Raw genomic sequence first — 9,559 nt, 5'->3', positions numbered from 1 at the left:
AAAAATTGAATTTTGTTCATAAGAATTTTTGCATTTGTGCAAACATAAACAAGGAAAAATTCTTGCAAACAAAATTTTATTAAGTTTATTTATTATTGATGAACAGGAATTGTATATTCTTTTGATATTGCTTTCGATATATTACCCAAATTATATTCTTAGGGTTAATCTTTTTTTTTATCTATCTATGTTTCAATATAATCAATCGTTATGAAAAGAAAAGGTCACAGCAGGATTCGAAACTGATATTTTTTTTTTTGTTGTTGTTGATTACCAACATCGTCGTAAAAATTCCTACCAAAGATATCGGTTTTTTTCCCAGTTACTGGAACATTCACATTGAAATCTTTAGTCTAAAAACCATACAATTTCAGAAAATCTGATGATGATCATCATATAAACCACTGGTGGATATAAATGGTTGTTCATTGTTGTTATTTTCTTACGAAAAGAAAAAGAAGAAGAAGAAAAACGAAAACGAAAATCTTTTTTTTTTTTCATTCATATCCGAAAAAAAACTATTCCGGGAATATTTCTTTGAAATGAAATCCACACCAGACAAATGGCCACCGACTGTGTCTACAGTATGTATGTATGAATCCGTAATATTCTTTTTGGTTTCTGGATGACAAACAGATAAAACATCAGTTTTGCAACAACAACAACAACAACAACAGAAAATTGGAAAAAATTCAAAATTCTTTTCTTTGAAAAAAAAGAAGAAGAAAATAAATGGAAAAAACCAGCAACAACAACAACAACAAAAATGGATTGTTATTGTCATCAATTTGGTGTAAATTTTCTGGTTTCATTTTCACTCCATTTTTTTTTGTTTGTTCTATTCTATTGGTTTTTTGATAATAATCACAAATATATCGATCCATGAAAAAAAATAAAAATAATGTTGATCCCTTGTGTGATTGAATCTTTTAAGTATATGTTTGTTTAGGATTTGGTTTGGAAAATTGGAAAAGGGGAACCCCCTATACCGAGAAAAAAGAAAAACCGAAGCAAAATGGATTCTGGAATTCAGAAAATTCGATCCAAAATCAAATGGTATCATCATGAGACAGCGACAAAAACATCAATGAAAAGTGTAAATTTCAAGATTTTTAAATGATAAAATATCTAAAGAAATTGAGAATATTTTTTGAGGTTTGTGTTCAACAAAAATCAAATTTCGAATCGATTTATTTGAATGAATGATTAATACAAACTTGTATGATGCAATAATAATAATGATGATGAGAGAGAAAATAAAAAACAAACTAAACGTTTTGGAACAACAAAAACTTTATTTCATTCTGTAATACAAAAAAAGACAGGAACATGTTATGAATTTTCTCCTGCCATAGGATGTTGAGTATAAAAAAAAATCCACTTTCAATCTGATACAATTTCATCCATCCATCCATCTAAATTATTATTATTATTATTGGGAAAATTTCTTCGTCGTTGTTGTTGTTGTTGTAGTCGTTTTTTTTTCTCTTGAACCTAATCAAAATAAATAGCTTTTGAATGAAATTTGATTTTTTCTTCTTCTTTCGTTTTTGATTTTGTTGTTTGATTTATATATGAAAAAAACTGATAGATATTTTGGAGTTGATAAAAAGGTAAAAATGTCGTTCCAACAAAAAAAAAAAGTTCATGGATGATGGAAAATCTCATATATCTTCATTGTCCAACCAAAACAAACAGGAAGAATTCTTAAGATCTTTTTAAATAGTGAAAAAAAGTTTCTGGGATTACTTTTTTCTTTTAATCGATATATTTCTTTTCGAGGAAATTTCTTTCAACAAAAAAAAATTTTGATATTATTAATTTGATTAATTGATTAGAATTGGAAAATAAAATAAAATTTTAAAATTGAAAAAATTGGTTTTGGAGTTCTTTTCAGAAAATTTCTTTCATTTTTTTTTCTAAATTGTTAATTTAATAATTTATGAAAACCTAAAAAAATAAAAATTGAAAATTTCCAAAACAATTTTTCAATTCATTTTCGATTAACAACAACATGAGAAACGTTTCAGAAAGAAACGTTTATTCCACAAGAGAAAAAAAAACACTCGACATGTGATCGATGATGATGATGAATGATAGAGAATAGTATCGAAGGGAAATGGAAACTATATTTTCATTTTGTTGTTGTTGATAATTTTCAATTTTTTTTTGGAAATCTAAAAAAACTACAGAAACAGTTCAAACAGAGAATTTTCAGCCCGAATTCTAACCAAGACAACAACAACCAACAAAAGACAAAACCTGATGAAACACATAATTTATTCATTTATATAATTCAAACAATGAATATCGATTGTCAATGTCGATTCAAACAATCGATATAATCATACCCATTACACTTACTATATATATCAACCACCATTGTTCATCAACAAATGTATCGATCCGAATTGACGACAAGTAAATTAGCTTATTTCATTTATTATTATATAACTGGAAACAAAAAATGAAAAATATAATTCTCCCCTCCACCACCAAAAATAAAATCGCTTTGATGATTCAATAATGATGATGATGATGATGATGATAGGATTTTTACAAACGTAGAAAATGGCGTCGAAAATAACCAAAAACAAAAATGGATTGACACCATTTTCTTGTTCACTATTTCATTATAATGAAAAAAAGTTATTATGTTGATGATTATTATTATTAATAATAAATATAATAATAATAATAATAATCATTATTATTAATGTTTCTAATCATTATCATTATCCTATCAATGGTAATAATATAATATAATACTATAGTAATGACAGCCATAACCAAAAAGAGAAAAAAAATTCTTATTCGTCCATCACTCCGAATTGATGCTATTTTCATTTTGATGTTTAGAATTTCTATAGCGTTTGGTTTTTTTTCTTCGTCAGAATTTTCAAAACAAGAAAGGTATAGGATATAGGGATTTTTCATTTTTTTTTTCAAATGAAAAATTGCATATTTTCAAAATGTTTTTTTTTGCAAGCAAAACTTTTTGTTGTTACTGTTCTTACTCAGCCATCTATTTTCATCATCATCATTTTTTTTTGCTATCACAGCAAAGATAAGGGGGAAAATAGTAGAAAAGAGAAAGATAAAGAAACTGAATATATTAAGATGAATTCTTGGAATATTCCGTGAATATTCTTCTTGTATACATCATGACCATCCGAATAACAGAATTTTCTCCCTGTATATATATGTTTTCTTGTGTTGATTTATTTGTACATGTTACACATATAATAATACAAAATAAAATTCAATCAAACATTCACCACATGTCTTTTCAGTAATGTGTGTGTGTGTGTGTGTGAATAAATTTTTGAAAAACATAGTGATAGAAAAAAGAAAAATTTCAATGATGTAAAGAACTTGAAAACCATAAAGATGTTCAAACAACAACAACAACAAGATTCGTGAAAAATCTCGACATTTCAAAAAGACAAGTGTATGTTGTTGTTGTTTGGAATATGGATCATGGATTCGTTTAGATTAAACATTTAGTTTCTGGTATTTTTACTTAGTATTTTTCTGCTTGTTTTCTTTACGTTTAAGAACAACGATAAACAATTTCAGGATTGCAAACTGATTTGACTAAAATTGATGATAAAATATTCTTCTGTTTTGTCGTTAAATTCTTCTTCTTTTGATTTAAGCCATTGTTGTTGTCTTTTTCCCTGACAAACAGATTAAAAATCAACCAAAAAAAAAGCAAAAAATGAAATGATTTGCTTTATGTGTTCTTATCATTTGATGATCATAATATTTACCACAATTTTCAATAAATGATTCTTTAGTTTGAAAAAAAACAAAGAAGAAATTTACAAAATTATTCCACAAATAGACAGAAAGAAAGATTAATTCATTTAATCCAATGAAAAAACAATGAACAAAAACAGCAAAAAATTTATCAAATTTTCACACAAAAAAAATAATGCTTTGTTTGCACAAGTATTTAGTGTTTCTGTATGAGAACAGGAATTTCGTTTTTCGTTTTAATGAAAATCTAGAAAATCCAAACAAAAACAGGAGCGAAACAAAATTCCTAAACCTAAATAGATTCGATATTCGATTTTTCTATTTTTTTTTATTTTCGTTTCATAGATGAATGAATTGAATCAACAATTCTCAACAATCGTAATAACAACAACAACAACAAAAAAGAAAAAAAGAAAAAATGTGGTTACTGTGTAAATGACAGAAATCAATGAATTTGGGTTTGGTTTGGTTTCATGAAGAAACAAACATCTGAAATCTGAAATCTGGATTGTTCGGTTGTTGTTCTGTTGTTGATATTTAGTTGCTTCCAAATGAATAATCAATTACAAATTTATTTAGTGTTGTTAGTATATTGTGTGTGTGTATGTTTGGTTATTGTTCATTAGTGTGTTTAATGTAATGAAATAACAATTCATTTACAATCAAAATGAATGATATTGGAGAGAGAGAGAAAAAAAAGACAGAACAACAAACGAATAACAAACAAAATCAAAGAATTCATTTATCTAATGAAATAGCCATAAAGAATTCATGGAATGTTGTATGTTTTTATTCAATGAATGGAATTTTTCTTCTTTACCAATCAACCCAGCATCCAATATTGACCACAAAAAAACAAATCAACCGAAATTATTTTCATTTAAATACATAAACAAAAACCAAGGACAATTTTTTTGCTTTGTTTCAGAGATTCTACATAACTGGAACAATTGATAGAAGTAAATTTGTTGTTTCTGGTATTCTCATGATTAGATGATTCTTCCTTACCATTATCTTTATTTAGTTTTCTTGTTGTTTCTTCTTCATCATCTCTCTCTCTGTTTTTGATTTGAATCCTTTTTTTGTGCTTTATATAATCAATGATTAATTGAGTCAAAAAACTTATGTAATAAATTTATATTTTGATCAGTAATCAAATATCAATTTTTTTCCAAGCATCTTTTATTCAGTTTTTTATAGAGATTATCTTACATAATAACCAAAAGGAAAACTCTAATTGAATTTAAAATCAAATGAGATGAACAGAAGAAACAGAACTCAAGAAGAAAAAAACGACAAAAAATCCAAAATTTCAAATGGATATTGAACACGAATGAATTCGAAACAGACAAAATCAATGAAAAAACATTAACTGTAATGACTAACGAATTCATTCCCCTTCTCCTCATTGAAATGAAATAAAATGGGCAAAAATGTAATGAATTTGTAACAGAATCTAAAATTAGCTTCGTTTTTTTTCTTTGCTTGTTGTTAACAGAATTCTATTTTGAATCCAGAATAATAAAAACTTTTGTTGTTGTTGTTGTTCAATACAAAAAAGAAAACGATACTGATCAATCATACATTGATTGTTCGATGGTCCGAATATAAAGTCTTTTAAATCAAAACAAAACAAAGCAAAAAAAAGAAGAAAAATTCAATGAGAAAATTTTGAAAAACAAGACACACAATTGGTTCGTTTCTTGTTGTTGTTGTTGTTGTTTCGGAAACATTGCTTCAAAACAAAAAATAAATCGGATACTTTATTTCCGGTACTGATAGCCATCATCATGATCATCATCAATGACAATGTTTTTTTCATTTTGTCAATGTTAGTTTAGCTATATTATGTCATCATTGTTATATTGACATCAGTAAAATCAGTAAAACTAAACAGCAAAAAGAAATCGGAACAATTTCTGGACAAAGTAAAATGAAATGATATTGATGATGATGATGATGAACTCAAGATTGGAAAACGACTAGACTGAAGATGAAATGAAGAAGAAGAAGTGAAAAACAAAATTCAGACAATTTGAAAACAAAAAACATCAAATTTCGAAATGTCCATTTACAAAACAACTATAGTTGACAACAACAACAACAATCCACTTTTTGTAATCATTTTTACAAGTGTATATTTTTGTTTCATTTGAGAATTTTCTTCATTTTCAAAACAAAATATTTCTCTGTTCAATATGGTCATCCATATTGGTTTGTGTGTTTGTGCATTCGGTAAATCTCTAAATTCTGCTGATCAACGATGAAGAAAATGATGCAAACAAACAAAAGCAAGCAAACGAACGAGAAGAAAAATCAATTGGCCAAGAATCATTCAGATGGAAACAAAAAAAAATTATTCCAAATGAAGATGATAATCTGATGAATAGAATTCTGCAAAGAATATCAAGAATTGTTCTGCTATGTTTTTCAAAAATAATCTTTATGAAACACACACACAACACACAAATATAAAATAATGAGATGAGAAATTCTGAAATTCTGAAATTGAAAAATCAATTGCCTAAAGAAAAGAAAAGAAGAGAGAAAAAATGATAAATATTTGTGCTTGATTAGACAATAATAATGATGATGATGATACGACTCAACATTTGACAATTTCTGTATGAATTTAATAGAAATATCACCGAAGAAAAACGAAGAATTAGAAGTTCCGAATTCATTCAAACTAAACGAATCCATTTGATTTACACATGATGTTCATTGATCAAATTAATTGATTTTCAATCAATTTTCAATGTTTTTCACGGAAAAAATTTGTTCAAATTCATTCAAATTCCAGAATGTAAAATATAATTGATTGGAATTTCGTTTTTTGATCCCAATTTTTTTCATCAATTTTTCAAAATGAATTTTTTTCATTTCATTTAATAATCATTGTCTGTGAAAACATTGAGAGAGAGAAAAAAAAAAGATTTCGAAAATCCAGAATTCAAAGCCTCTTTTTTCATTCATAATAATCATCATAAGAGTTGAACCCCAAATATGTTTTTTTTCATATTTCCATAAAATGATGATGAAAATGAAAATCCGAATTTAATGAAATGATAAAAATATTGAACGAAAAAACGAAAATAGAGTTTTTTTTCTCAAGCATCCTTTGTACAAATAATGATAATAAACTTGAGTGAATTCTTTTTATTTTTTTGGTTCAAATGTAAAGCATGTTGTTGTTGTTGTTGTTGTATGATCAACTTGCCAAACATAAAGAATTGGAATTGAGTTTGCGAAAACAATTTCAATTTCAATCATTTTTTTTCTCCCTTGAAGAAATATAGAGAGATATGAATGGATGTAATGGATTTTCTATATTTTTTTGGTGAACAAACTTGGAAATAATAATAATAACGAAAACAGATTCATTTCCATTTGGATTTCTGTTTGTATTTTGTCATATCAAATCATCAAGTTTCATAAAGTTTTTTTTTGCTGGTTTTCCCCAATTGGCTTTAAGCTTCTTTCTTTTTTTTTGTCAAACGATTGATGATTTCTTCTTCTTCATCTTTTTTTTCTGATTTGAACAGAACTAACATTGATCGTTTCGTTGATGGATCGAATCATTGAATTCATTTTTTTTTCTTCTCGAATAAAATCGATTTTTAAAATTTCGAAAAGAATTGTTGGACAAATAAATTTATATTGTCGAAAAGAATTGTCAAAAACTGAATCAAAAAAAAGGGACCAAACCATGTTTGAAGTTGATCAAAAAGGAAGGACCAAAAGTTTAACATTTTGAAGATTTCATTCGAATCATCATCATCATCTTTTCAATTCAAAATCACTAGCGGGCATAAAAAAAAGTATGTTAAACGTTAGCCTCCCTCACACACACACAGAGATAATATAAAAGTCATTCAAATGTAAAGTGTATTTCAAAAATAAGTTTGAATTCCAAACATTTTAAAATTTTCAAAATTCCAAAAATAAAAAATTTCATCAATTTTAAAATGGATATTTTCATCATCAGTTATGTATAGAAAGACCATGTTGTCATCGTTGTCGTAGGCGAATTATTATTTTTTCTTCCAAATATACCTTAGGCGGCAAATTTATTTAGTTTTTTTTTGCAAACATCATTATTATTTACTGTTGTTGATGTCAGGGGCAACTTTGTTTATACAATGAAAGTTCATTCAATTTATCAATTTATAGCCAAACAAAATAACCGGATATGGATCAGAAATTATATCAAAGCAAACAACAACAACAGCAACAGCAAACCATCCTCAAAATCAGCAATTTCGGAATTTGAACTAGAGAATTTTCAGTAGACTTGTCAATTCGTTTATTTTTTTTCCTGTTTTGACATTGATCAAATCAAAGAATCAAAGAAAGCAAAAAAGCAAACGAAAAAATCATCAAAAAAAGCAAGAAGAATTAATTGAATTGAGCAAAACAGAATTTTCCAAAAAAAAGAAAAAGAAAAATTTAATTTTATTTAATTCAATTTCATTTTCATTTAGAAAATTCTGTTCGTTTTTTGTTGTTGTTGTTGTTGCTGATCATGAACATCATCAAAGGATAAAATGAGTGTGTGTGTTGGGGGGAAAAAAGCCAAACAAAACAAAACAAAACAAAAAAGTCATCAATGTCCATTGGCCGGAAAATAACTGGAGAGAGAAAAAACATGACATGAAATGAAAAACATCAACAAACAAACAAACAAGAAAAGCTTGATTGCATCCATTTATATACAGTAAACGAAAAAAAAGTCAGAATTTCGTTTTTGGAAAAGCAAAACATTTCTATGTTCAATGTTCATCATTTCTAATTGAAAATTTTTGTTGTTGTTTTTTTCATAGAAATTCTTTCAAGAATGACAAACAAGAATTAAAAAAAAAACCTGGAAACGAAAAGCGTCGACAAAAAAAAAAACTTATTTTCGCATAGTTTGTTTGTGCCCAACACACACACACACACATCATTATAATCATTATAAATAGATAAAGATAGAAAAAAAACTACAAGAAAAATTCTCTTGTCGAAAATCCCCTACACCATTACCCCCCAAAAAGAATCCGAAATTTGTGTGAAGAAGAAAAAAAAAAGAAAATTCGGTAACAAGCGAAAAAAATGGATTTTTTCCGTACTTCTTGTCAATTTACTTTAGGTTTCTGATTATGACAATGGGCATTCTATAAGTGTAAAGTGTGTGTTGGGAAGAATTAGACAAGAATTTTCTTTTCTTTTTCTTTTTTTTTCATAAAGAATAAATCCGATTACCGTAAAACACATACAAACAAACAAACTACACACTACAAATATCTATCTTTTTTGTTGTGTTTCAGCAAAGTTTTTCATTTTGAATTGAATTAAACGACAAATATATAAACAACGATGATTACGATGATGACATTGTGTGTTTATATAACGATGAATGAAACAGAAAGAAAAACTGTCAATATCATCAATCTATTTGTATACAGAAAAAATAATGATTTGTTTCTCCTTTTCTTCTGGTATTATTTCCATCTTTCTTGTTGTTGATAACAAATGAAACAAATGAAAAGCTTGATTGATTGATTGATTGATTGATCGGTTGAAGAATCGCTAAAATCGCTAGAATTTTTCAATTTTTAATAATTTTGTTGTGTTTTTGGATATTCAAACAAAATTATTATCGAATATTGCTATGGATTCAACCGATTCAAACCAATATTAATTTCTGGTAAAAATAAAAATGACCAGTAGAAAAAAAAACAAAAATCTGTACCAAACATTTGAAATGTTCAACAACAACAACAACAAAAAGTTTGTAATGACAACAAAAACATGT

This window comes from Dermatophagoides pteronyssinus, unplaced genomic scaffold, assembly GCF_027571235.1.
Source record: "Dermatophagoides pteronyssinus isolate colony J.1.1.1.1 unplaced genomic scaffold, Derpt_VIB-CSIC_2022.12 sq0008, whole genome shotgun sequence".
In the NCBI taxonomy this organism is placed as follows: domain Eukaryota; kingdom Metazoa; phylum Arthropoda; class Arachnida; order Sarcoptiformes; family Pyroglyphidae; genus Dermatophagoides; species Dermatophagoides pteronyssinus.
Note: the sequence above shows the minus strand (reverse complement) of the source record.